The sequence below is a fragment of the Lynx canadensis genome, chromosome D1, assembly GCF_007474595.2.
Source record: "Lynx canadensis isolate LIC74 chromosome D1, mLynCan4.pri.v2, whole genome shotgun sequence".
NCBI classification, from domain to species: Eukaryota; Metazoa; Chordata; class Mammalia; order Carnivora; family Felidae; genus Lynx; species Lynx canadensis.
This window is the reverse complement of record NC_044312.2, coordinates 62390183-62417526: the sequence shown is the minus strand read 5'-3', so window position 1 is coordinate 62417526 and position 27344 is coordinate 62390183. Positions and strand designations below refer to the sequence as shown.

Below are 27344 nucleotides of genomic sequence, written 5' to 3'. Positions count from 1 at the left end.
ATTAGGGGTCTGGATCAATTAGATTGTGCAGTATTATCCTTGAGCAAAAAGGAAACCATTGGAATCCCAAAACCATGGGGCAGTCCGCGTGCCAGTCTTCCAATAACAGCATCACAGATCAGCACATTGAGAGATGTCTGATCACTTCTGGTGATGGTTCTAGGTACATTGTTGGTGGATAATCCTGAGAGCTGAAGGCTTCTTATGCACTGAGATTCTCCTGAGCCCACCCAGACTTCCCACTGTGGTCACCCACCTTATTCATTAATGTCCCAGCAAAGTCCTAAAGATCCAGAAACACGAATAGTGTAATTACCACTCAAAATTCAGAGGTAGTGGGGAGGGAAAAGCCCCAGAACGGATACCTGGTCTCTGAGAGTGTCTGCAGCTCTGATGAACTAGGGAGGACTAAACAATCAGGCATCAGAGTAGCTGATTAAATTCAGCAAGCCAAAATGAAAGTAACAGTGAAGCCTTTAAACATTTACTACAGGGGCATGTGGGTGGTTCTGTCAGTTACCACTTCAGCTCAGGTCATGGTCTCACCTTTCATGAGTTCCAGCTCCTAATGGGACATCTCTGCTGTCAGCGCAGATCCCACTTCAGATCCTCTGCTCCTCTCTGCCCCTTCCCTGCTCATGTTCTCTCTCTCTCTCTCTCTCTCAAGAATAAATAAAACATTAAAAATAAAAAGGATAAACATTTACTACAGTAGCATGAGGAAGAGCCTGGAACAGGGGAAAGTGCTGTATAAATAACAGAAATGAAAGCGGTGAATTGGCAAAGTAGTAATTAGTAAGGGCTTATTATGCACACACCAGAAAATACAGTTTGCAAACCAAGAGCACTCAGCCGAAAACACGGTATGAGGTGTGGGAGTATATAAAGCAGCTCATCTAGTGAGAAGGCAGTGATTGTTTATTCTTCACAATGATTGGTTATAATATTAGACTTTCTTTAATGTTTATTTTTGAGAGAGAGAGAGAGAGAGAGAGAGAGAGAGAGGGGGAGAGAGAGCATGAGCAGAGGAGGGGCAGAGAGAGGGAGAGACACAGAATCTGAAGCAGGCTCCAGTCTCTGAGCTGTCAACACAGAGCCCGATGAGGGGCTCCAACTCATGAATCTCAAAATCATGACCTGAGCCTAAGTTGGCTGCTTAACCAACTGAGCCACCCAGGTGCCCCAATATTAGAATTTTCTTATAAATGATATGGAATTGGTCAGTGGTTACCTGATATCAACCTTGGGAAACAGTTCAAGTTTTGTTTCTGATTTCCAAAGACACAAGCAAGAAATGACCCAGGTCAAGGTAGCCTTGCAAAATAAGTTAAATTAAACTTTATATATGACTAAACTGGTTTGTCTGCTTAGGAAAAGGCTGAGTGTCTGTTTATTATTGATTTTAACAGCCAACTTCCTCATTAGGTCTCCCCCTGTGGAAGAGTGCACAAGCTGAGGGTCAGATAGACCAGCACAGACCTGGGGGTTGTCTCATTGCCAAGGGAACCCTGAAAAAAAGGTTCCTACAGTTTTGTGAACCCTGGGGTCTGAAGGAGTTTGAGGAAGGAGGGCTAAGAGTGGAAAAGTATTGAGTGTTGAGCCAGAGTACAGTATCTTCCAGGTTTCCAAATAAGGACACCTCCAAGCAAAGGCTTCCGGGCTAGCAGTATAGGTGTGCACCAAAAGCATGGCCTGCCGGGGAGGTGGGGGGCCCGGGTCCTTGACCGCCACTCCCTTCCAAGACTGCCATGCATGGCTGTGTACCAAGTCTGGTGTGGGAGGAGGTTTTTGCCCTGTGACGTCCAGCCTATGAAGTGAAGCTTTGGTCACTGCCAGTAGAGGGGCCTAAGAAATTACACATAGGATTTCAGCCTAGAGCTAAAATCCTCAATTTCACTCCCTGACTTTTCAGGACCTAAGCTGGAAACAGACGACATTATCATGAACTCTAATGGGTGAGACTTTGAGGAGTTATGTCAGAACTCGGTAATGAGTCTGACGCAACAGCGGACCAGGCAATGATCAAGATTATTCTGAGGAGGATGAAACCTGTCTGAAGAACTGAATATAACCATGAGTCTTCACTTACCAAGTCAGAAAAAGAGGTCCCATACCCAGTAGGGCTTCCTTTAAAGAGCTGGAAAGCTTCCCCCTTAAGTTCCTTTTTATTTTAAATGTTTATTTATTTATTTTGATAGAGACAGAGCACAAGCCAGGGAGGGGCAGAGAGAGAGGGAGAGAGCAAGCTCCACACTGTCAGTGCAGAGGCGGACACGGGGCTTGAACTCACAAACTGTGAGATCATGACCTGTGCCTAAATCAAGAGTTGGATGCTTAACCAACTGCATCACTGAGGCGTGAACCCCCCACACTAAGTTTCTATAAGGATCTTGTCTTATCTGGTCCAAGGCATTGATTCAAGCACACCACAGCTTTGGCCACAGTACAGCTGAAGGCTACCCTGAAGCTTTCAGAGGAGCTGAGGCAGTGTCAGGATAGTCAGGGTTCACATGCAAGAAGGATAATCCCAGGGGGCAAATGTGGTCTCCCTAAAAAACAGGGTTTACAATGTGAGGGCACCCCAAGGGGACAGATACTAATCTGGCTGCAGACTAACAGAGCTCCTGCCCTGGGGTTCCCAGTCCAGACAGAATAATTCAGTTTAGTCCTTGGTTTCAGAACTACCACAGATGGTTTGTTTCAGTCTTATTTGTGTGTGATATCAGTTTATCAGCCTGGTGATGTGAATGACACCTGTGTGTGCTCTGTTGTGTGACTGCGGGATCAGCAATCTAGGTTCAAAGCACTTACAGCAGCTCAGTAAGGCAACACCCCAAGGTTTTAATTCAAGAAGAAGGGGAAGCTTCCAGGGCTGGTTCTAAAAGACCTGAAAGACCACTGATGTTTTTCCCTTCCCCCTTCCCCATGCCTCCCAAGGTACCAGAGTGTTACGATTCTTTTCTGTTTTTTGTTATTCATTTTCACATGTTGCTATCAGTATGTCTCTTTTACGTTTTGTAATTCTGTATTTTCATCTAAACCTTTTAGTCTAGAAGGACTATATGCAAGAAGAGCGAAAACATTTATACAGGAAACATTTTTGTACAACTTAATCAGAAAGACACATCATGTTGAAGAATTGGTTAGCACAAAAATCTTGGATCTCTCATCCCTTGCTGTCATGTTAATCTCTTACTTATTTGAATCTTTTTTTTTTTTTTTTTTTTTTTTTTTTTTTGGGACAGAGAGAGACAGAGCATGAACGGGGGAGGGGCAGAGAGAGAGGGAGACACAGAATCGGAAACAGGCTCCAGGCTCCGAGCCATCAGCCCAGAGCCTGACGCTGGGCTCGAACTCACGGACCGCGAGATCGTGACCTGGCTGAAGTCGGACGCTTAACCGACTGCGCCACCCAGGCGCCCCACTTATTTGAATCTTTAGAAAAGGGCTGACGGGCGCCTGGGTGGCTCAGTCAGTTAAACGTCTGACTCTTGACTTTGGCTCAGGTCATGATCTCACAGTTCGTGAGTTTGAGCCTCGTGTCAGGCTCTGCTCTCTCTCAAAACAAATAAATAAATTTTAGAAAGGTGTTGAAGGGATTAGAAAGCCTTTGCAAGGTCTTCCACAAATATTGAAATGTCAAAGTTATAAAAGACAGATGTACAATTGAAGGAAGGGAGCAGACATCCTGATCAAACATGAGGTGCAAGTGAGAATTGTCATTTAGGGCAATCGCTGCTTTGAGAACCCGGATTGTTTGTCTGAGATGTGTGGTCCAGGCTGGGGTTGTCTTACCTCTTCATCAGCTGCAAAATTCCATCCAGTAATTGTTCATTAAAATACTCAGTTTCCTTTGTGGCTTGAGTATGGCATGAAGCATGAAGAGTCCACCATGTGTCCCATGATTAGGTCCACTGATTTGTAGCTTGGGCTGCTAATCCAGGGCCATTATCAGAGGCAAAGTGCTCAGGAAACCTAACAGGAAACAAATATGGCCTTGTAGGGCCTGAATACCATGGCTTGAGTCAGTGGAATGCATGGGAGTGCTAGGACAAATACAAAGAAAATGTCAACTGTAGACAGGGTTGAGTGAGAGCTCTGATGGGACAAAGGGTTTGGTGTTAGGCAGGATGTTCTACTGGCCAAGAATATATTTGGCCCCTGGGCAGTTTGGGCAGTGATTTTAGCCTTGACCAGAGTCAAGGGACAAGCTTGTTATACTATTTCAGTATTTGCTTCTGACAGTGGCAGTCTGTGCATGTAGGCTTTTTCTAGATTTTCCAAGGCCATCCTCACCTGAATTCAAGAGAAGATTGGTCACAAACCTGTTTGCTTTGGGGTAGAAGACACTTTAGTCTCCACATTTAGTTGACAATCATGGTCTGCTCATTGATTGTTTCCTTGGCCAAGTGTAGGTCCTCTCTGCTGAGCATCCACATGGATCACAAACACTTATTAGGAGCAGAACTAATTTTTCTCCAACTGTTCCATCTCCACAGGGAAACTTGTTTTATATGCCAGGCTCAGGTTCTCTAGCAGCCCAATCAAATAGCCTGGCCATTTACTATTGCCCAGGAATCATGTTGGCTTACAGTCCTCCACATGCCCCACAAAAATATCCCTAACATGGCTCAGGGGCAAAGACTAGCAAAGGTGCACGCAGACAATTTAACAGTATCAATAATACCTTCAGCAGTGGGGGACATCACAGTAGAAGTTTGTAGGGTCCCAGAGACACCTACCCATTGTCAGGTTTGGGCAAAGGCCTGGGTGCTGACAAAGATTCTCTCCTGAACTGAACTCAGGCCCCTTAGTATCCCATCTAGTAACCTCTGACCCTGTTCCTTGGCTCTACATCCCCACTTTTCTTTATTGTACTCAGAGTTGAGCCAATCTCTCTCCCCACTACAAAACCCCATTGTAGCAGCCCCCCTAGAATAAAGTCCTCCTTACCTTACATCTTTAACAAGTGTCCTGAATAGTTTTTTCTTTAAATGGTGGTGGCTTCAGACCCCAAATCAGAGCATAGTGTCTGTTTATTCATCATTTGGTGCCAGGGAATAAGGGATCACAGTAACCAGTGCACGGATGTATAAAATGCCTAAAAAGTGCGATTCTCTTTAATCTTCTCATTGAACTCTAACCTTGGCAAAGAGCATCTGGTCCCTACTAGAGACAGGGGTCTGCTTAATTCCTAGTCTTGTTTACATCTGAAAACAGTTTAGATAAGGCCACTTCCCTGCTTTCATCTGTATGTCAGCTGGCACCTTGAGCATATTCCGGTGAGACCCTAAAGGAGAGAACCCAGAAAAACTTTATCCAGACTCCTGATCCACAGAAACCATGACGTAACAATTGGGTATTCTTTTAAGCCTAAAATCTAAACCTACCACTAAATTTGTGATAGTTTGTTACATAGCAGGAGAAAATAAATACAATTTTGTGTAGTCTATTAAGTTAAAGAGGCTATTACAATTACAGGAGGTGATGAGAATGAAGTAATTTTTACAATAATGTAATATTTATTTTAACTGGATAGAAAAAAAATTAAAACACTGATTCTTTACTCAAACTATCCTATTTCTTGAAAGCAAAGTTAATTATTTTGAAATGAATGAATGTGCTTTCTTAAAATCATTTATTTCAAGTCGGAAAATAAACCAATAAAAAGCATCAATAGGCACACTCTGGGTCAATGCTTACATGCTAGAAAACAGCAGGTTATTACAACTAACCTATTATTTAATTTCTACAACATCCCCATCAGGAAAGTTTTACTACTTTTATTTGTTTTATACATGAAAAATTGAATCCAATAAAAATTAATTTGATAAGGGCCACAAAAGGATTATATCATCATTACACAAAATTTGGTCTGTTTTCAGAGTCCAGCTTTGTAACTGTCCAATTATAGTGTTCACCGTCTACACTAAAAGGTGGGGACATTTTCTTCATGTCATCCACAGTGGCATGGTGGCCATGAAGAAGCTCAGCATAATATTATCTATGACCTATTACTGTCTCATTTGGGCTATATGGATTGAGCATATCAAATTGAATTTCATGGCACCTAAGGTTTGCCCTAAGATGGCCAGGCTCCTCCTGCAGACAGCATTTTCTGGCTCTCCCTCCTTCCCCATATCCTTGGGAGTCAAGTTGCTGCCTTCTCTGTGGTGTGGTGCAGAGGACAGCACACAGCTGGTACTAATCCTGCCTCTGTCACTCATTAGCCTTGAAACCTTAGGGAAAAATTCTAACAGCTTACAAACTTCTAGAATTTTTTTCTTCCGTTTGTAAACCCTTTTAATCTCCTGATATAAATTTCTTCCTCTTAGGATATTTGTAAAGACTAACCAAAATGATGTTAATATATATTCACGTATTTATACAAATGGTTACAGGTATATATACCCATAGGTGTACATGCGTGTGTATGCATGTGTGTATATAGACAGACATATAAATATTGATCCCGCGCCAGACACTTTCATTTTCATCCAGCATGGCCAAGGTATGCATCTTTCTCTAAAGTCCTGTGAATCTTGATTCAAATTTTGTACAGTGGCATAGTCTGCTCTATTTTATAATGCATGCTTCTCAAAGAGCAATCTGTGTCTTCACTATCCTAGGTAGTTCTATTCTTCATTTCAAATTCTGACAAAGAAGAGGAAGAAGAAGAAAAAGAAGGAGAAGAAGGAGGAGGGAGAGGGAGGAAGAGAAAGAGGAGGAGGAAGAAGGAGGGGGGAAGGAGATGGGGAGTGGGAAGAGAAGGGAGAGGAGAAGGAGGAGGAGAAGGAGAAGAAGAGTGCATAGGGTGGTAAATGCAGAGGTATACTCAGATGTTTCACCACAAGGACAGGACTGAACACCAGAAGGCTGTCTTTCATGAGCACAGCTGAGCCTAGACATGACGCTCTCTACACGACACAACATGAAAACTCATATTGTCTGCGGTGGAGTTTTGGAATCTGGGAAATGAGACTTCAGTGAGCCAATTATCATTTTACTAAAGCAAAACTAAACCAGAACAAAACAAAAAATTGTTCCTCATTAATACAGCTTATATTTTTTCAGCAATACAAATGTTTACTCTTTCATGTAAGACTCTTAGATAAGTGCTTCACATCTAATAAAATCTGGTTTCTCAAAGTGACCCTAGGAAGTAGGTACAATCTTTAACATGAATTTTTTATTTTAGGAAAATAAGACCAAGAGGTGCTAAGTAACTTGTTCAAGTTTACACAACTTGTAAGTAAAGACATGAGATTTGACCTCAGAAACTCTGAGCACCAAAAATCCACTCTTGGTAAATATTTTATTTGTGCACTTCTGCTTTAACTCCGTCATATAAAGGGGTGCCATTGTAAAGCAACACACTCTGAAGGATTCACTACCAAATGACAGATTCCTATGCACTGTCCTAAATCCTATGTATAGGGGTAGAATTGATAAGTTTTCCTTGTTAATTCCATTAAACAGCAGAGGGAATGAGGAAAAGAGATGTCAGATGTGGTACAGCAATACTGGTCTTTCTACAGAAAGGATTACATGTATTCCCTTTGCAAATAAGCATCCTCTCCTCATAATAAACAAAAACGAATAAGAAAAAAAAATTATTTCCTAGTGAGAACAAAATATCATGTAGAAAAAGGTTAAATCTTTCGCTGCATGGCAAAGACATGCAAAAGACTGTTGAGTTGACTTGTGTTCCCCTTAAGTTCATATGTTACAATCCTAACCCCCAATATTTCAGAGTGTGATCTTTTGGAGAGAGGGTCTTTACAGGGGTGATTAAGTCAAATGATGTAATTAGGATGGGCCTTGCTCCAATCTGATTAGTGTCCTTAGAAAAGGGGAGATTTAGACACAGAGGCATGCAACAGTGGGAAGATGATATGAATATACACAGAGAGAAGACAGCCACCTACAATGCAAGGAACAGACCCTTCCCTCACAGCCCTCAGAAAAAAGCCAACTTTGCTGACACCTTGGTGTTAGACTTCCAGTCTCCACAACTGTGAGACAAGAAATTTCTGTTGTTTAAGCCACCCACTCTGTGGTAATTTGTTACACCAGTGCTAGCAGACTCTTCCAAAGACATTCTAAAATAAAAGATGGAGAAAAGAAGGAAGAGGTTTCAGAATGGTGCAGATGAGCTCAGGTGTAGGAGATGAGCCCCAAGGACAAGGAGCACTACACAAAAGTGAGGGGGGGTGCCAAGAAGGTTCAGGAGCTTGGTGGGCACAGGATGATGAAGCCTGGACAATTCCAAGGATTAAAATATGGATAAGTAGTCTGAAAAAACTGACATCTAGAAAACTCGTAGATGAGTGACCCATGGTTTGTGATATTGAAAAATGAGACAATGCCTGCTTCATAGTCTAGGAAAACCCCAATACGGGGAGGGACAGTCATGCAAAGAGGCAAGACTTTGGGATCAAAGGTGGAAGACTCCTCAAAAACCTTATAACCAGATTCATTCTGTAACCCAATAACCCAGAAGGCAAATTTGAGGGTTGTATCTGGAGTAAACATCTGGAAGATATACATTCGGGTATCAAATTCTGGGTATCAAACCCAGAACTCCCTTTTCTCTTGGGGCTTCTTGCTTTACTGTGCGCCCCCAGGATCCAGGCGATCTTCTCAGACACATCTACTTCCCTTAGGAGAAATGCTGGCAACCCAAGACATCAAAAAGAGAGAAACTACATAGATGTATATTTTGAAGAGAGAATCTTGTATGCCTTTTACCTGCCTTTGATCTGCAGAAATGGTAATATTCAAAATAGCATTGACTGGCTTCAGCATCACGTCCACTGTGGGAAAAATGACAGGGTTGGGTGAAGGATACAGAGCAGGTGTGTCTCGTGACATTTGAGGTGGAACATCAGGAACTGACTGGGAGGAACTCAGTTGATGGGTCAGAGATGAGTAGCACACTTAAGAACTGTTGTATGCATGCATGTTTGGGGAGGAGCACATGAAGCTAAGATCATGGGACCTGATAGTAACCACAACTTCTAAAAGGGATCAGAACATGGCAGTTTGAACAACCTGTAACTCCTTCTTACCCCAGTAGCGTTGAACCTCTGTCAGCTCTGAAATGACAAAAGTTTCAATGATGTTGTTAAAAGCAAAGGGATTAAACCCTGATACTTGGCTTCTCACTAGAATGGAGGCACAAGGCCCTGTGTGGCTATCAACTGGTGAATGAAATGATGAGTCAGACACCTTGACCATTCCCCCTTAGATATGATCTCATCTTCCACACAATATATCTATCTCCGCTTGTCAGGCCTACATCCTCACTTTTATCCTCATCTAGAAACCACATCCTTTTCCCCATTTTGCCCCAATACTACAACAATTTGACACCCACACCCTTCCTCTGACTCTCCTTACCTTTAACACTTGCAGAGTCCCTTTCAGATCTGGAATTTGGATGTACTCTTCGGTTTCTTGGAACAATGTTTGGCCTCTTCAAAATCCAGCTCTCACTCCTAGAGAAGACAAAATTGGTCACCCCACATGTCTGACCCTCTGCAAGACCACTGCTTCCCCCCACTTTTCACTCCACTGATGTACTTGAATCCTCTCCACTGAAGGTCCTGAGGAGGGGAACAGGGAGACTGATGCTGCAACCAGAAAAAATATCTGCTCACATCTACCTTTCCATTTGCCCTCTGTGTGATCTTCAGAAGGGGTCTTCACCTCAATGAAGCTCATGTTCTTCCTTCTAAAATGGCGAAACTAACCCCATACTCTCTACCTCTTAAAATAATAAAACTATAATACAATAATGATGCATTAACAGGTATTTGATGCCTCTAAAAAAAATCAAGTATTTGATACATGAAGAAGTCACTGCCACCCTAAGGGTCCCACCAGTGAGAGGCCAGAGATGTGAGTTCCCAGACAGGTGGTCAGTAAAGAAGCTCCAGAACCTGGCTACAGAGGGATTTAGGTTATGAAGTATGGAGCTCTATGTTAAGAGTCTGAAGGGTCTCCAAAGCCTGGTATCCCAGTACAGATGTCTAGAGAATAACATTTGAGGTTACATTCTCTGGGGAAACATTACACACATGTGGAAAGGAGAAGTTATGACAACCAAATGGAATAGTGGTTTGAATTTCATGTATTTGGGAAGACCTTGAAGCTGCCATGTGGATAGGCCACTTTAGACACAAAAGGCCATATTTTCTATAAGATACTAAAGTGTGTAAGCAAGTAGAAATTAATTATTGGCACCAGGACCAAAGCCACTGTTCTCCAAGACAGGGGTTGGGTTTTTTTGTTTGTTTTGTTTTTTTTGTTTTTTTTTTTGTTTTTTTCCAAAGCCCCAATGAAACCACTAGAAAGACCTTGTTTCTTCTATCTTCAGGAAGAAAAATAAATGAAAGGAGCTGCCTTTGAGGAAAACTTGGGGGTCTGGAAGATAGAGGATAGGATCCTCCCTGAAATAAGACAGGTACCTATGAAATATGGAAACAAGCTGAAGCAGAGACTAAGGTTTGACTAAAATTAGTGAAATCATGCTCTTACTGGCCCTAACTCTGTGACCTCCCACCACCCAAATTCCATTGAAAACTTTCACCTGTGATCAAAAATTTAAAATGATATAATTTCCAATTCCCCAGCTCTGTGGTTTTTTTAAATTCTTATTCATCCCAAGATAACTCTCATGGCTATAATTCTGTCTTCACATAAAAAAGGACCATACCTGGTCTCCCACACATACCTTCTCATGACATTAATCAAATCCTGGAGAAGAGAGAAAACATGATTCAAGTACAGGATTGGTATACTTAGAAAATAAAAATGGATAGTTAAATTTTCATTTTAAGTAAAAATATACTTTAGCTTAAGCAAGACTGCTGCAATATTTAGGATATCCTTCTACTAAAAAAATGATTTATAATTTATCTGAAATTCAAATTTATTGATGCATCCTGGATTGATCTGGGCAACCCTCCAAGGAGTTATAGCCCTCCTACCTTAAAAGTTTATCCACCTTAAACCCCTAACATCCTTTGCTAAGGTGTGAAAAAAAGAGATAATCAGAATGTGGAGGACAGAATATATAAGACCCAGATCAACCATCCTGAGGACTCATGTGAGGATGTTAGAAAGATGGTTCCAGTGCTTGGAGATGGGATATATTTAAAAGAAGAGAAGAGGCTTGACATTTAAACAAATACGTACATGAGAAGACCTCATTAATTCATTATGCTTTTATTTATTCCAGAGACAGATAAAGGTGAAACACATATGTGCCAGACATCATTCCAGGCTCTGGAGAGTCAAAGATGAATAATCAATAATAATAGTTCTCCAAAAGTATACTTTCTTTTGCTGAGGGTACATGCAAACAAACACTTCAAGTGAATGTTTCTCTGGCTTTCTTTCACTCATTCTATATACCTCCTCTCCGTTACCTATAGGTAATCTCATCAATATTTGAGCATGAAATAAGCCAGAGGAACCAGAACCTGAGAAAGTCTAAAATGTAATTTACTATTTCCCAAATGTTTATATTCCATTGCCCCAAATGATACCAATACATACTCAGTCATAGTCTTAGAAACTATAATATCTTACTCTGAATTTCAATATTGTATTGTCAATCCAGTCCATGGTCTCAAATCTTTTAGCCATCTTTTATTCCCATCATAGAACAGAATGTACCAATATATTTGGTTTCCCTCTTTCCAGCCCAACCCCTTTTATACCAATGAAGACCTGGCCTTCAGTTGACTCTACATTTCAGATAAAGTTTTACTCTCTGAATTAGGCTTTTTCTTGTTATTGTATATGACAAAAACTCAAATAAAACTGGTTTAAATTTAAAAGAAAGATGAATAAATTCAGGGGCAGGTGTAAATTTCATCATAGGTGGTTTTAAGTGAAAATCTTGTCATCAGAATCTGTTATTCTCAAAATTCTAATTCTATTTTCTACTTGCAATATTGACTTTCTTTTAGGCTCTGTGTGGCATCAACTTGAATCTCCTGGTTTAAATGATAATCCCTTATATACTACCTAGTGAAAAGAGAATTTCTCTTTCCTAGTCATAACAGTAAAATTCAAAGGCATAAAAATCTTTGACCTGAATTGGGTCAGATGCATATGTCAAAATAATTACTGCATTATTAGTAAACATAAGAATCTGATATTCTGACTTACCTAGAATTTAGAGACACATCCCTAAAGCTACTGATTTTATCAACCCTAACCAACTACATAGACTGGGAGTAAGAATGGTTCTTCAAGAGTAATTAAAGAAGTTCTAGAAAGGAAGGAAAGAAAGAAAGAAGAAAGAAAGAAAGAAAGAAAGAAAGAAAGAAAGAAAGAAAGAGGGAGGTAATTGAATTGAGGTTGGACAAACAAAAGTCCCATACAGTCCATCCCTTCACTGATTGCCATCTCCTCATTCTTTTTACCAAATTATTTCCCCCCAAAATGGCTCAAAATAATACAATGGTTACAATACATTAAACATAGATGACTTGCATCACATATAAATTATAAATCAAGATGAATTAAAAGATCTAGACTTGAGATATAAAACTATATAACTGTTAGAAGAAAACAAAGAAAAATATTCACAATATTAGATTTGGTAATGATTTCTTGGATACAACAACAAAAAAAGCACAAGGATAAAAGAAAAACCGCTAAGTTGAACTACACCAAAGTTAAAATTTCTATGCAGCAAAGAACACTATGAAGAGACAATGCACAAAAAGGTAGATGATATTTGCAAATCATATATCTGATAAGGTATTAGTCACAGAATATACAACAAACTACAACAATGCAACAACAACAAAAAGCCAATTCAAAAATGGGGAAAATTTGAATAGATACTTCTCCAAAGAAAATATACAAATGGACAATAAACCCATGAAAAGATGCACAACATTATTGGTCTATATTAGGGAAATGAAAATCAAAACTACAAATATTGCACAGTCTAGTACTCAACAACAACAAGAAAATCAAATGTAAATAGAGATTTGTGTTATTTGACCAAACTTAATGAAGAGATGCCTTACAAATGGTAGATCATAGATAAGGGGAGCTTATAAGAATCTTGTCTTCGGGGTGCCTGGGTGGCTCAGTCAGTTAAGCGTCTGACTTCAGCTCAGGTCACGATCTCGCGGTCTGTGAGTTCGAGCCCTGCGTCGGGCTCTGGGCTGATGGCTCAGAGCCTGGAGCCTGCTTCCGATTCTGTGTCTCCCTCTCTCTCTCTGCCCCTTCCCCGTTCATGCTCTGTCTCTCTCTGTCTCAAAAATAAATAAACGTTAAAAGAATCTTGTCTTCAAATTTTTGCACTGCCTTTTATGAATTGCTAACAATGGCAATTTTCTTTGCCATTCTTTGAATTATCCCTCCAAGCTTTGAAATGATAGAGAGGGGGTATGGAGGGGCCCAAGAGCCTTTCAATGTCACCATAAGGAAGAAAATGAAGAAATCCAAGCAGGAAGGAAATTTACTCTCTGTTTCCCCTAAATCTCATCATGTAATCGCTCCAACCGAAGCCTTACCTGCAGCATGTCTTCTGAGGACCCCCATATCTGATGCTCAATGTGTGAGATGAGCCCTCTCAAGTACTGCCTCTGCCAGTCCAGCTGGTCTCTGGCCACTACCAAGTTATCCAACACATTTACTTTGTCTTCCTCCAGCTTTTGCAACACCCTCTTCTCCTTGCTGTCCAGGAGGCCTTTCATTTCATTAAACTCTTTCAGAATCCTTTGTCTCTCAGTCTGCATATGATTCTTTGGGGATGGGAAGAGAAAGAGGCAGTCAGTCTGTTTGGCCAAGGGCCTACTTTGTCTGGGCCTGGGAGCCAAGACAAGAATTATCTTCCTCAGGGACTTCTCAATGAGGTAGTGAGCAACTACTGAGAAAGCCATTTCCCCATGACTTTCCTTTGGGTTTCTTCCAAAGGAATATATTAAAGTCTACTTTAGCAGGGCCCACCCTCAGACACAATATGACACCTAGATGAGGCTTGGCTTGCAGATATCTGTCCTGGATAATCATGCCACACTGTATAGTAAGACCTTCCACCCACACCACCTAAATAGGAAACACTGGGCTTTTCTCAGTATGTTTTCTGGAAGTATTAGTGCCTCAAACTTGATGATGGATATGGAACATGAGATTCATTAGTCATTTTTACATGGCTTTCTCCTATGCCTTCACCTCCAAATATTTGGTTTTATTTGTGATATGTCTACCCTCTGGAACCCAATTCCAAGGACTGAATGAATGAAAGGAGGAATGAAATGAGGACTGAAATGAAATGAGGAAGGAATGAAATGAGGACTAATCAAATATCTTCTGAACTCATTAATTGTGAGGTAACCAAGAGAAAGGGGCCTCCTTGTGACTGGACTAAGATGCTGCCTTGTTTCCTGCCTCAGAACTCCCTCAGGAAATATTTTCCTGCCTCCAGGAATCTCTCTCCTCTCTGATGTCAACTTCAAGCTCTTCTACTTTCTGCTGCTCCTTCCTCAGCTTCTTCAGAGTTGCCTGGAGTTTCTCCTATGAGAAAAAGAATCACCAGAGTCAAGTTATGAGCTTTCTTAGCACCTGGATAGAAGGAAGAAATAAGACTCATCACAGAAGAGACTAGGTTACGGAAATGAAACTGATGATTAGAATCTACTATGTAGACAAAAATATGAAGAGGTTAATGTATTCTTTATCCCTGTGTGCTGCAAGTTATCACCCCTTGATCAAGAGTAACCTGATTCTCTCTTTTCCTAGAGGAAGAAGTGATCCTGCAGCAAGGAAATTCCTTTCCTCTCATTGACAGCATTCTCCACATCCAACCAGCCATGTTCCCCAAAAAACCCTTCTGCTCAAAGCGGCTATCAGATTTTATCTTGGGAAGCATTTCTCCATTCATCCAACTTCTCTTTGCTAAGGGTCTCTAATCTAGACTCATTCCTGATCAGATGAAAGAATGCACAGAAATATCCTTTAGGTCTCAGAAGCTGAGAAAAGGGTATGGAAAAGAGATTTCAGAGCTCAGTTTTATGATGGCAAGGGGAGGAACATAGGCTTAAAAAGTGCCCCATCTTCTTTCACCCTTGAGCCTACCTGACATTCCTTGACCACCTTCTCTGTGAGGAATACATGATGACCGTGATACTCCTGAGACACTGCAGTGTGCTGGCAACCAGCCTTCCCATGCTCCTTACAGAAGACACAGAGTGTTTTTCCATGATTCTCACAGAACTTTTTCTTCTGTGGGCTCCTATTTTCCCTGACTCTCTCCACATTGCCGGCCAGAGGGTGGTTAGGTCAGAGATTCTGAAGCTGATATTTGCACTGGCACACAGGACAGTTGCTCTCCCCTCCTTGGTGAGTCCCTGTTCTTTGCAGTGATGCAATCTCAGCAGAAGGTGTGGCCACAGTCCAGGCTCAGGGGCTCTGTCAGAAGCTCCAGGCAGATGGGGTAGGTCAACTCCCTCTTAAAGTTTACCTGTGCTAGAAAATCCATTGCAGTGCTCCCCTGGCTTCTTCCTTTCCTGACAACTGAGGCTCTTCTTGCTCACAGACTCCTGTAGGGCTGGAATGTTGAAGGGGACATGATAAGAAAGGCAGAAATAGAAAGGATACTGATTATGTAGAGATTTGGAATTGGGCAAACCATTAATATTCAATATAGAGAAGAAAACGGACAAGAGAAGTAGGTCAGTAGCAGAATGAAAAGCACTCTTTGTAATAATTTTAAACACGTCACTCTCAGTTTATGTAGCATGATAAATTTCACCCCATCAGGGCAAGCTTGCTAGTTTGTCTTCTTCTACTGGTAGATGGACAAACTGAAGCCCTTCCTACCAAGAACCTTGTGCAACCCATAAGTTTTTCCAGTCTTTACTTGCCCATCCCAAAACACATCCTTCCTGTTAAATACACTAAACCCACTGTGGCCCCTGGGCTTTTGCACTGCTCTTCTCCTGAGTGGAGTGATCCCACTCTTGATATTTACATGACCTTTTTCAAAAAACAATTTCATCAAGTAATATTTCTATCAAATGCATTAATTTCAAGAGTACAATGCAATGATTCTAGTAAACTTATGGAACTGGATAACTAACACCACAGTCCAATTCTAGAACATTTCTATCACATGAAAACAAACCTCATGCCATTAGTAGTCACCCCATTCTGAACTTGAGCCTTAGGAAACCATCAATCTTGTGTTTTTATATTTTACAATCTTGTGTATTTATATTATAATGTATAATAAGAATGGAATTATAATATATGATCTTTTGAGGCTGACTTCTTCACTTAGCATACTGGTTTTGAGCTTCATCCACCCTGCCTTTCTCTCCAGTTCCTCAATGTCAAAAGCACAGAAGTCACTGCTACCTCAGAAACTTTGCACTTGTTTGTCTCTCTACATAGAATCACTCTCCTCCGACATCAGCATGACTCTTAGTTTTCATTCAGTCTCCTTTTTATGCCTTCTCATCAGGACCTGCTTTGTTAACTTCTCTATAGCAAAACTGCTGATACTATCGTTTGCTGTACATTCGCTATATTTCTTTTATTTTTACTACATAATACAAAACATCTTTCTTTAAATATCTGCCTCTTCCTCCTAAAAAGTAACCCATAGATTTTGTTCACTGACGGATCCTGAGTACCTAGAACAGTACATCATACACAGGAACACAATATGTGATAAATATATAAAGTTAGAATCTCCTCATCTCTCCATAGATGATTAGATCTTTCTCATCAACTTTTCAGCTTTTTTTTCCTTTTTTTAATGTTTATTTATTTATGTTTATTTATTTTTGAGACAGAGAGAGATAGAGTGCAAGTGGGGGAGGGGCAGAGAGAGAGGGAGACACAGAATCTGAAACAGGCTCCAGGCTCTGAGCTGTCAGCACAGAGCCCGATGCGGGGCTCAAACCCACAAACGTGAGATCATGACCTGAGCCGAAGTCGGAGCTTAACCAACTGAGCCACCCAGGCGCCCCAAATGTTTATTTTTGAAAGAGAGAGAGAAGGAGAGAGAGGAAGAAAGTGCACTAGCAAGTGGGGGAGGGGCAGAGAGAGGAGGACAGGATTTGAAGCAGCCTCCAGGCTGACAGCGGACAGCCTGCTGCGGGGCTCAAACTGATGAACTGTGAGATTATGACTTGAGCCAGTCAGAAACTCAACCGACTGAGCCACCCAGGTACCCCTTAAGCTTTTCTTCCTATCTATTAGTAGTTCTCTAATAACTGAGAAGAATTTATCTCCTAACACACCTGTCCCACATAGAGCCTTCCCCATGCCCTCAAATTCGTTCCCCAGAGACACCTACAGAAACAGCAAGGATCACAATAGGGAGGTAATTTTGTCACTAATGGTTTTATAACCAATTACCATTTACAAGTCACTCTGACCTGTTTATTCCTTATATAAGAATCCCTGAGAAATAAGAGTGTACATAGAATCTTTCTTCACATGTGTACATAGAATCACATGGCTTACAGAACATTCTATTTACAGACGTCATTCTATTATAAAAGGTAGAGTTGAGTGGACATACAATCCTCAGGATCCTCTTTCAGAATTCTCTCCATTACTGCACAGATGTTAACAAAGACAAACAGAGGGGAAGGCTGTATGAACTAGACAGCTACACAGTGCTCTGGGGGTATAGGAATAGAGACCTCAAGACCAGATGGGTGGTCTGGGGAGTCTTGTATTTGTAGATGGAATTTCACCTTGACCTGGACATACAACAAGGAGGTCGATGGGCATAGAAAGGAATATGTTTTTAGGGAGGAAAGAACAGGTTCATATACTCATAGGGTCACAACCTATACCTGAGAAGATAGAGACTCAGGAAACATAAATTCCAGTGAGGCAACCGCTGGTTGCTGTTGGTCATGGGAGAAAAGAATCAATATATAATGAAGGCCATAGATAGAAAGATAAAGTCTGTCCTGTTTCAAACACATTGAGTGCTATTATGGTTTGAATTATATTCCCCCAAAAGATGTCAAAGTCCTAACCCCCAGTATGTGTAGATGTAACTTTACTTGGAAATAGTGTCTTTGCAGATGATCAAGTTAATGTGAAGTCATTATGACGGGCCTTAATTCAACATGACTGCATCTTCATAAAATGGGGAAATTTGGGGACACAGATGGACATGCACACATAGAGAAGGCCACATAAAGACAAGAGCTGAGATGAGGGTGGTGCATCTACAGAGAACACCAAAGATTGCCAGAAAGCTATCAAAGGCAAGCAGAGACATGGAACAGATCCTCTGTCACCACCCATGGAAGGAACCAACCCTGCCAACAAGTTGATCTTGTACTTTTAGCCTCCAGCACTGTGAGAAAATGAATTTCACCTAAGCCAACCATTTGTGGTGCATCTTTTTATGGCAGCCCCAGAAAACCAATATAAGTGCTTATGTTTCCTTATTCATGTGTTTTTTTAATGTTTATTTATTTATTTTGCATGCACTCAAGAGAGAGAGAACTGGAAAGGAACAGAGAGAAAGGGAGACAGAGAATCCAAAGCAGGCTCCAGACTCTGAATTATCAGCACAAAGCCTGACACGGGGCTCAAACCAACGAACCGTGAGATCATGACCTGAGCCAAAATCAGGCGCTTAACCAACTGAGCACTCAGGCGTCCCTATTTCGTATATTCTTTATTCTGTCATTGAAGAAGTGTTACACCATTGAAAGTCTCTCCACCTTAAACAGACAGACAGATACAGAGCCCAAATGTATACTCCCCTTGGAGATGGTACAAATGTGGAGTTTTTACAGTAGGGTAAGGGCCAACTAGATCCTAAGTTTCCTTATCTCCCTACATCCTGATTGTATGGAGGCTTTCTGTGTCTGCACAGATGAGAAAAATGAAAAGTGTCTCCACAATAAGGGGAGAAAGTCCTATGAGGAATGTAGATATACTTGATCCTGCCCCTGTTCCTGAGTAGAAGAGCCTCCTTCTTCTACCACCCCTTAGAGTCCAGGGTTTAATCTGCCCCACATTAATGACACTGCCCCCAAGAGCTCAAGCTCTGAGGTCAACCTGTTTCAAAGTAGTCATTTTGTCACAGAAGTCCATGTCCATAAGGCTATGGCAGGCTCATCACTGTCTGTCACCATCGGTTCATCAGAAGGTCCTGTAAGCATTCTCTTCAAATTATGTCCCCTCCAACTGAGTCTTTTACCTGGATTCCAGAAGTAGCTTCTGCACCAGTCTCCCTGATACTGTCATCCATCTCATGCAGTCTGCTCTCATCACTGTTCACATCCCAGCAGGAATGATTTTTTTAAAGCATCCATCAATCTTGCCATTCCTCTGCTCAAATACATGCCATTCAGCTGGAGTCAGTCTTTATCATGGTCGAGTTAGGTTGACGTAACACATCCCTTCCTATGCCTCATCTTCTCAGCCCAGCTCCTACTCCTCCCCAGCCTACACTGGCTGCCTTATATGTGCCTTGCTCATTCTCAGCAAAAATCCATCCTCAATCCATCACTTCCTTGAAAACTCAGCTCAAAATCACCTCTCCACACTTAGACCTAGCCTGAAATCTGTTCTAAATTGCAAATCCTTTTATCAAAGCACAGCGTAGATACCTAGCCCTGTGGTGGGACTTCTGATCTACTAGTGCTCTTGTTTCTTTGTTTTCATATTTTCTCATACCGTGTTACTCTTTTACTGTTTACTTTCTCTCCATTCACCCAGAATATAATTTTTTGGAGATGCTTAATATCTACTGAATGTCCAGTAGATGTTAATACATTTTTTTTCATCACAGCTATATGCTTTTGCCTTTGTGAATTTAATCAAAAATATTTTTAAAAATTTTTAAACCATTTTCTCCCATCTATTGGACCCTGTGCTAGCCCTCTGCGTAAGCAATTAATATACACCAATTACGAACCTGGTCTAGATGTAAGACATAGAACAATGACTTCTGAAAAGTGATAGGAAAGGAAAGTGCACATCAAAATATTAAATAACATAGAGATCAAGGTACAAGGTGTTCAGAGGTGAGATTAAGATGGAGTTCTTTCTGAAAAATTACCAACTCCTTTCCTTACTCTGAGCAGGGACAAAGGAGTTAGGAGTTGAGCTAAAAAGCAATGGAAAAGTGTGTCTAACAGGACAGAGTTCTGTCATTTTTTTTTTAATTAAAAAAAATTTTTTTGAGAGACAGAGAGCAAGCAGGGGAGGGGCAAAGAGAGAGGGAGACACAGAATCCAAAGCAGAATCCAGGCTCTGAGCAATCAGCACAGAGCCTGATGCAGATCTTGAACCCACAAACCGTGAGATCATGACCTGAGCTGAAGTCAGATGCTTAACTGACTGAGCCACCCAGGTGCCCTAATGGAGGACAAGTTCTAAAGCAGGAGAGGACTCCAGAGAGTCCTGAGGTGAGGGTAAGCTGTCCTCACTCAGAAGAGAACAAATTCCCTGTGGCTGGAGCCCCAGAGACAAGTGACCACACGGGAGCTGTAGAGATGAGCAGCAGATTGCTCATCCAGTCTGTCTCATCAGCCTGGCCAAAACTCTGGTGATTTATCAGGAATGCTGCAGACAATTTCCCAGAAGTTACAAGGACAAGAAGTATAAAATGATAGGTTTCAAGGGGTCTTATCCCTGGCACAGCCCCTAAGATCCCTTTCCCTCCCACAAGTCTAGATGAGTGTCGTCATCTCTGCCAACTGTCTCCAGGAACTTGGGCTTTTATGAATAGGGAAAACAGGGCTCCATCTCACAGGTTTCTCTGGAGGAAAAGAGGAAGGGATTTTCTGTTTCTGAAAAAAAAAAGTTATTCTGGCTCACCTTGGCAAAAAAAGTCAAAACTACAGAATAGAAAGAAGATGAGAGTAATTCAGCCTGGAGAAGTAATGATCCTTCCAAGAAAAAAACAAGGTTCTTTGCATTCTCAAGCCTCCCTTCTTTAGTGGTCATGCCTCCCCCACACTCAATGCACCTCTCTTCTGCAGAAAACCTACAAGCTGGCTCTTTGGTGAATTCAGAGCAGCTTCAGAACCACAAATTGAACTCATCCAAACATACTCAATCGATTCCTCCCAAACTTACTGCCCTTTGCCTTCACAGACTGCCCCACACACCTTCAGGCTGAAGTGGAGAAGTCTTGACTCAGCAGAGATCAGATGCAGGTATGGTCAATAATTCACTCACCAAGTCAAAGCACTGGTCTTAGTGAGGGGGTTTCCCTCCAGGTGAGAAATGAAAGTCAAAATCTTAGAAGGGGAAATGAAACAAAGGAAGCAAAACAGAAACTTGTAAGATAGTAACAGTGGGAGGGCACCGATACCAGGGAAGGGTATGCCCTAGGACTTGCACCACTAAGCACCCAATCACAACATTCTTATTCCTCCTCCAGCTTATTCCAGCAAGAATGTCTGAGTAAGAAAAAAAATGTGAATTACAGTGATATAGCCTGAATATTCAGCATTTCAATTCAATCCTATAATTATTTGTTGAGCTTATCCTATATTCAGGCCCTAAGCAAGTCACAAAGGATAAAATAATCATCCAGAAAGTCTTGGCACCTGAGCTTTTGTAATGCAGAGGGTGATGGGAAAGATAATCAGTTATAAAGCTCTGTAAATATGAGCAGACCTAGTAAGCATTAGTAGCCATTATTGTAAATGGCAAAAATAAAATTTAAAAGTTTCTTCAGTGTGAGCCTATGGAAAAAATCTTTCCAAAATATCATTGAAACCAGTTTCTGTTTCTTATCCAGGCAGGCCAAAAACAGAAGGCTTCCAGAAATTAATCATGGTAGAACTGAGTCAGTGCCTTGTTACCTAATGAGTAGGAAGCAGGTGAGAACATGGAGTTTAATACATGGTGCTATTCAAGTATAATCTTCGATGTGAGGGTGATCTGCCTGTGACATCTCTCACGCCATTGATTGCCAGAATTGATTCGGCTGATCTGGCTGGCTAGGCAGGTGTCCCCTTCCTCCCTCACCGCTCCGTGTGTGTCCCTCCAGAAGCTACAGCTGCGAGCTCAGTGGAAGAGGATGACCTGCCCCTATAATAGAGGAGGGCCATTCTTTGGTTAAGGGGACACAAGTATCTGCACTCTCCTGCTAGGACCTCCAAGCAAGCTCTCAAGTATAATCTTTTTTTTTTTTAATGTGTGTTTGTTTATTTATTTATTTTTGAGAGAGAGGGAGTGAGCACAAGTGGGGAAGGGGCAGAGAGGCAGGGAGACAGAATGTGAAGCAGGCTCCAGGCTGTGAGCTGTCAGCACAGGGCCCAGCGCAGGGCTCAAACTCATGAACTGTGAGATCATGAGCTGAGCCAAAGTTGGTCGCTTAACCAACTGAGCCACCCAGGCGCCCCTCAAGTATAATCTTTTACTGAGTAACACACCTTCATAATTTTTCCACCTTACCCCACTTCCTTTGGGAAAAATTTGGTCTTTTTTACACTATCAATCAAAGGCAGATCTGAAATATTTTATACTTTGTACACAGTTTCGTGCTTTGTTGTCTATCTAGTTCTTGTTCAGATTACATGCTCTTCATGGGGCAACTGCATGATGGTGGAAGCTCCATCACGGGTCCCTGACTGGCAGAACTGGAGAGCACAGTAAACTTCACACATTATATGGTGTGAGGCATGTAGCATGACTCAGAAGCTGGTTTGTTGAACTAAGGCACAGATATTTTGTTATTGTCCATATCACACAGAAAAGTGAGCTAATCATGGCTTTTAAACACTGAATCAGGGGCACCTGGGTGGCTCAGTCGGTTGAGTGTCCAACTTCAGGTCATGATCTCAAGGTTCATTGGGGGATTGAGTCCCATATTGGGCTCTGTGCTGACAGCTCAGAGCCTGGCACCTGCTTTAGATTCTGTGTCCCTCTCTCTCTGCTCCTCCCCCACTCGTGCTCTGTCTCTCTCTCTCAAAAATAAGTAACCATTAAAAAAAATAACCAAAAATATTAAAAATAAATAAACTCCTTGAATCACTTTTATCTATGAGGCAGGAACTGAAAATCATATAGGCATAATCACTAAGCCATACTGACAGTTTCACTTTCTTGGGTATGAAGTAAGTTTTTGCTAACAGCGAATAAATTTTATGATGCTTCTCAAGAACAATAATAATCATCTAAATTTTGTACACATTACATTTGGAGAGCTAGCATTTTTTATCACCTTTGTTATCATATGACACAATCAATGAGTATCCCTCCTCATGCAGCCCTGCACCAAACAACAAGTTCTATGAAGACAGGAAGGAAACTTTTCTACGTTGTTCCTTCTTGCCTCAGATCTATTACAAAGTGTTGCATACAGGGAGTGACATTTAAACAGAAAAATATGTAGTTACCCAGCCATAGATATAATTTTAGTTGCATTGAGTGTGCTGACGACAATCATGGTTCTGTTCATTTGTTGGTCTTGCAGTTAACACAATTGCTGTGCTGAATGTGAAGTTCTGGTATTAACATCTATATGAACTCCTTTGAAAAATGCTAACCAACAGGTTTTCTTATCTTCTCTGTGTCTTCCTAAGATTTACTCAGATACTTACCTCAATGCCTGTTGTTTAATCTTTCTGTACCGGTACGCTTGAACCACATTACTTCCTGTGGCTTGTGGTTTTTTCAGGCTGAGAACATGGGCCCAGAGTGGGAGATCTTTCATTTGTATCCCTCTGCAACAGGAGATACAGGAATTGGAGGGAGACACAGAGCCCTAAGGAGGATTTATTATTCCCTGCTCCTTGGGAGCATAGTAAACTGGAAAGTGGATCACAGCAATGTGGTTAGCATCAGAGATAGACTTTGAGTGGCAGGAGGACCATGGCTCATTGAGCTTTCCTACCAACCCATGTTTCCTTTACCTGGCATGCTCAGATTTCCTCACTGGTTTCTCCCATCTTAAATCTGATGTCTCAGGGGATGTTCCCAGGGCATCAGTGCCATCTTCCCACCCTCCCACCCTCTCTTGGGCCTCTGATTCCCTCCCACATCTTCCAGATAAGTTTTTTATTATCTCTTCTCAGACATGCTCAAAAACATCAGGTTCTCTATTAACTGTAATTTTCTTTTTTAAAAAAAAAATAACAATCATTTATTATCTCACAATTTCTGCAGATCAGAAATTCAGGTACTGCTTAGCTCAGGGTCTCATAAGAGTGCAGTGAAGGTATTGGTCAGACTGCCTTCTCATTTGGTTCTTGGGTTCTTCTCTCAGTCTCAATCCTATAACTGGGAGAATTCAGTTCCTGTCCTTTATAGTTAACTGTAATTTTCAAATGATAGATTGATCCAAGGTTTTATAGCCCAAAGCTGTCCCATCAAAACTTCCTCAGATATGCATCATGGGTACTGGGATCTGTGTTTTGGAAGAAAGGGAGTTCTTGAAAGGTGAAGAGAAGGGATCCTGATTTAAAAGTCAGCTTTTAGACTCCCCCTACTGCCAAACATCACTTTCTTCACATTCCAGAAGCTCTTGTATTTCATACAATCTTCTCACACAAAGTCTAGAGGGAACCCATTAGTCATCTGGGGCCCAGGATGTGGGATCAGATCAGAGATTCACAGGGAATAAAAGGATGGATATGGGACTTGTGGGAGGCAAGAGAAAGGAGAGTATTAGAGAGACAAGAGGCCCTTGGATAAAGGAACTCCTCTCCTTCAGTCCTCACAATTGTCTCGCCTTTACCTTGCCCCTGTTCACACCCCATAAACAACCCCCCCCACACACACACAAAGCCCTGCACTCCCCTCCAATAGCCAGCAAGATATACAAAACAAAAATAGACTATACCAAAGTCACATCTACTGTAAATCTCTGCCTCACCGCCACACTCCTGACCATCCCTCTTTTCTTTTCTGACCTGTGAGAATGAAAAATGGGACAACCACTATGAAAAACATCTGACAGTTTGCTATGACACAAAATATACTTTAACCCTAAAAGCCAGTAAGTCAACTTATATTATGCACTCAGGAGGGATGACTGGTTTGTATTTTTAGAAGAGTGGACAGGGAGATCTCACCAAGCCCTGCATGAGCATCCACTACAGAAACTTCCACTTTTCTCCCTCAGAAGGGAAACCTGGCTTTTCTTCATTCCTGAGAACTGCCCATAGTCTAGGAACTCACTGGGAAGAAGGAGGCAAACCAGGAGAAAGGAACGTTTGGCCTAGGACATTGTTGGGAAATCCCACAAAGTACTCTGGACTCTTCCTGTATTTCCATGAATAATAATTGAGTAAAGCCAGGTAAACACAGAAAGGGATTTCTGATGAAATAGAATGACTGCAGAAATAGGAGAGGATATTAACTTTTCATTAGTATATTCAGTTAAAGAGGCTATTAATAATTGTAAAATAAGATCGGCAGCTATAAAAGTGATAAGAAAAAAATGCCTATAATGCTAAATATTTATTTTACAATTGGATAAGATTCTTTAAAAAATCTTTATTTAAGCAAGTTAAACAAAGCTAAGGCAATAATTTTGAAAGTAAACTAATATGTACTTTTTAAAATTATTTCAAAGTCACAGGTAAATGTGATGAGGTTTTGGGGTAAGGTGGGGGGTCCAGAGCTGACGATCAAGAATGAATTCTTGAAGACATCTTTGGTGCAAAAAGGTGATTTTATTAAAGCACGGGACGGGACCCATGGGCAGAAAGAGTTGCTCTGGGGTTGTGAAGAATGGCTGGTTTTATACTATGGAGTTGGGGGTAAAGTCAGAAGGAAGGCCTTTGATATGCTAAAGAAACTCCTAAGATACCTGAGGCCTTGCTATTGTCAAGCTAAGGTTGTTTTCCCTCTTGTAAGGCATTAACAGTAGGATGGTAGGGCATTCCTGGAGAACTGTTATACTTGTATTTGCCTCAAACATTTGTCAATGGGCTGCATTTCCTTCTTCTCCATATCACTGTGGAAGGGTGATGTGGGGCTACAAGTTTCTCGAGATTAGGCTATTAAGATTGCCTTTTTCTTGTAATTTACCAAGGTATTTGTAAACTGATGGAGACCCATGTCCTGTATGACTGCGATCTCTATCAGTTGGCCACTTGTTTTCTTTCCTTTCCTTTGTCCTTGGGCAGCCAGGAGTGCCTAAAGAATGTCACACACATCCCACCTTGGGGGGAGCGGGTGTGCCAGTTTGTACTTTGTCCTCTGCCCGCGCCACGCTACCTCATGAAAGGGAACCAGAAAAATAACAGACATCATTCTAGATGGCTGCTTATGTTAGGAGGCAGCAGCAATTATTAAAAATATTCTACTAATTTTCACAATAACTCATCAAGTAATTTTCATTACTTTTTTTTTTTTTATAAATGAGAAAGAGTATCTCATTAAATTTACTTTATTTGATAAGGGCCAGTATGTGGCAACACCAGAATTATAATAAAAGTCCACCTGTGATATAGAAAGAGAAATACTGCATGATCTCACTTACATGTTACACTAGGAAGTAGAGATTAGGATAGTGGTTGTCAAGGGCTGGGCGCGGGAGGAAATGGGGAAACACACACACACTCACACTCACACACACTGGTAACTATGTAGAGGTGATGAACAGGTTTATTAGCTTGCTTGTGGTGATCATTTCACAACAGATACATGTATTCAAATATCAAGCTGTACAGCTTAAAAGTTTATAATGTTTATGTCAATAACATCTCACTATCTCAAAGCTGTTAAAAAACTGAAAACAAGTATGCCTATGAGGTGTGTGTGTGTGTGTGTGTGTGCGTATCAAAGGCAGAACTGGAAGAGTCTTCTCAGTAGCATTAAGGATCTGAAAAATGGGGGAATTGAGAAAAGCGTGTAAGATATGTCTCTGGGTTATTTCTCACACCTGTATGTGAAGCTACAGTTACCTTTCATTTAAAAAAAAAGTTGAGGGGCGCCTGGGTGGCTCAGTCGGTTAAGCGTCCGACTTCAGCTCAGGTCACGATCTCACAGACCGTGAGTTCGAGCCCCGCGTCGGGCTCTGGGCTGATGGCTCAGAGCCTGGAGCCTGCTTCCGATTCTGTGTCTCCCTCTCTCTCTGCCCCTCCCCCATTCATGCTCTGTCTCTCTCAGTCCCAAAAAAAATAAATAAACGTTGAAAAAAAAATTAAAAAAAAAAAGTTGACAATTTTGGAAATTCTTCTCTAGGGTACAAGTTTTCCTTCGGTTTTGTATCCTCAGCTGAGCTTTGCTTCCAGGTGGGCAGGGCCCAGGCAGAGGCACAAGTATCCAGAAATCTGTCGGTTTTTCCAGAGGACTGGACACTGGGCTCAAGAGAGCTGGGTGAAGAGAGGAGAGATTGCAGAACTGAGCAGGGGTCC

At 41.4% G+C, this 27344-nt stretch overlaps 1 pseudogene; it reads right to left on the bottom strand.

The window, feature by feature from the left end:
* Positions 1-6728: 6728 nt before the first annotated feature.
* Positions 6729-27344, bottom strand: part of LOC115524491 — a 37480-nt pseudogene continuing 16864 nt past the window's right edge.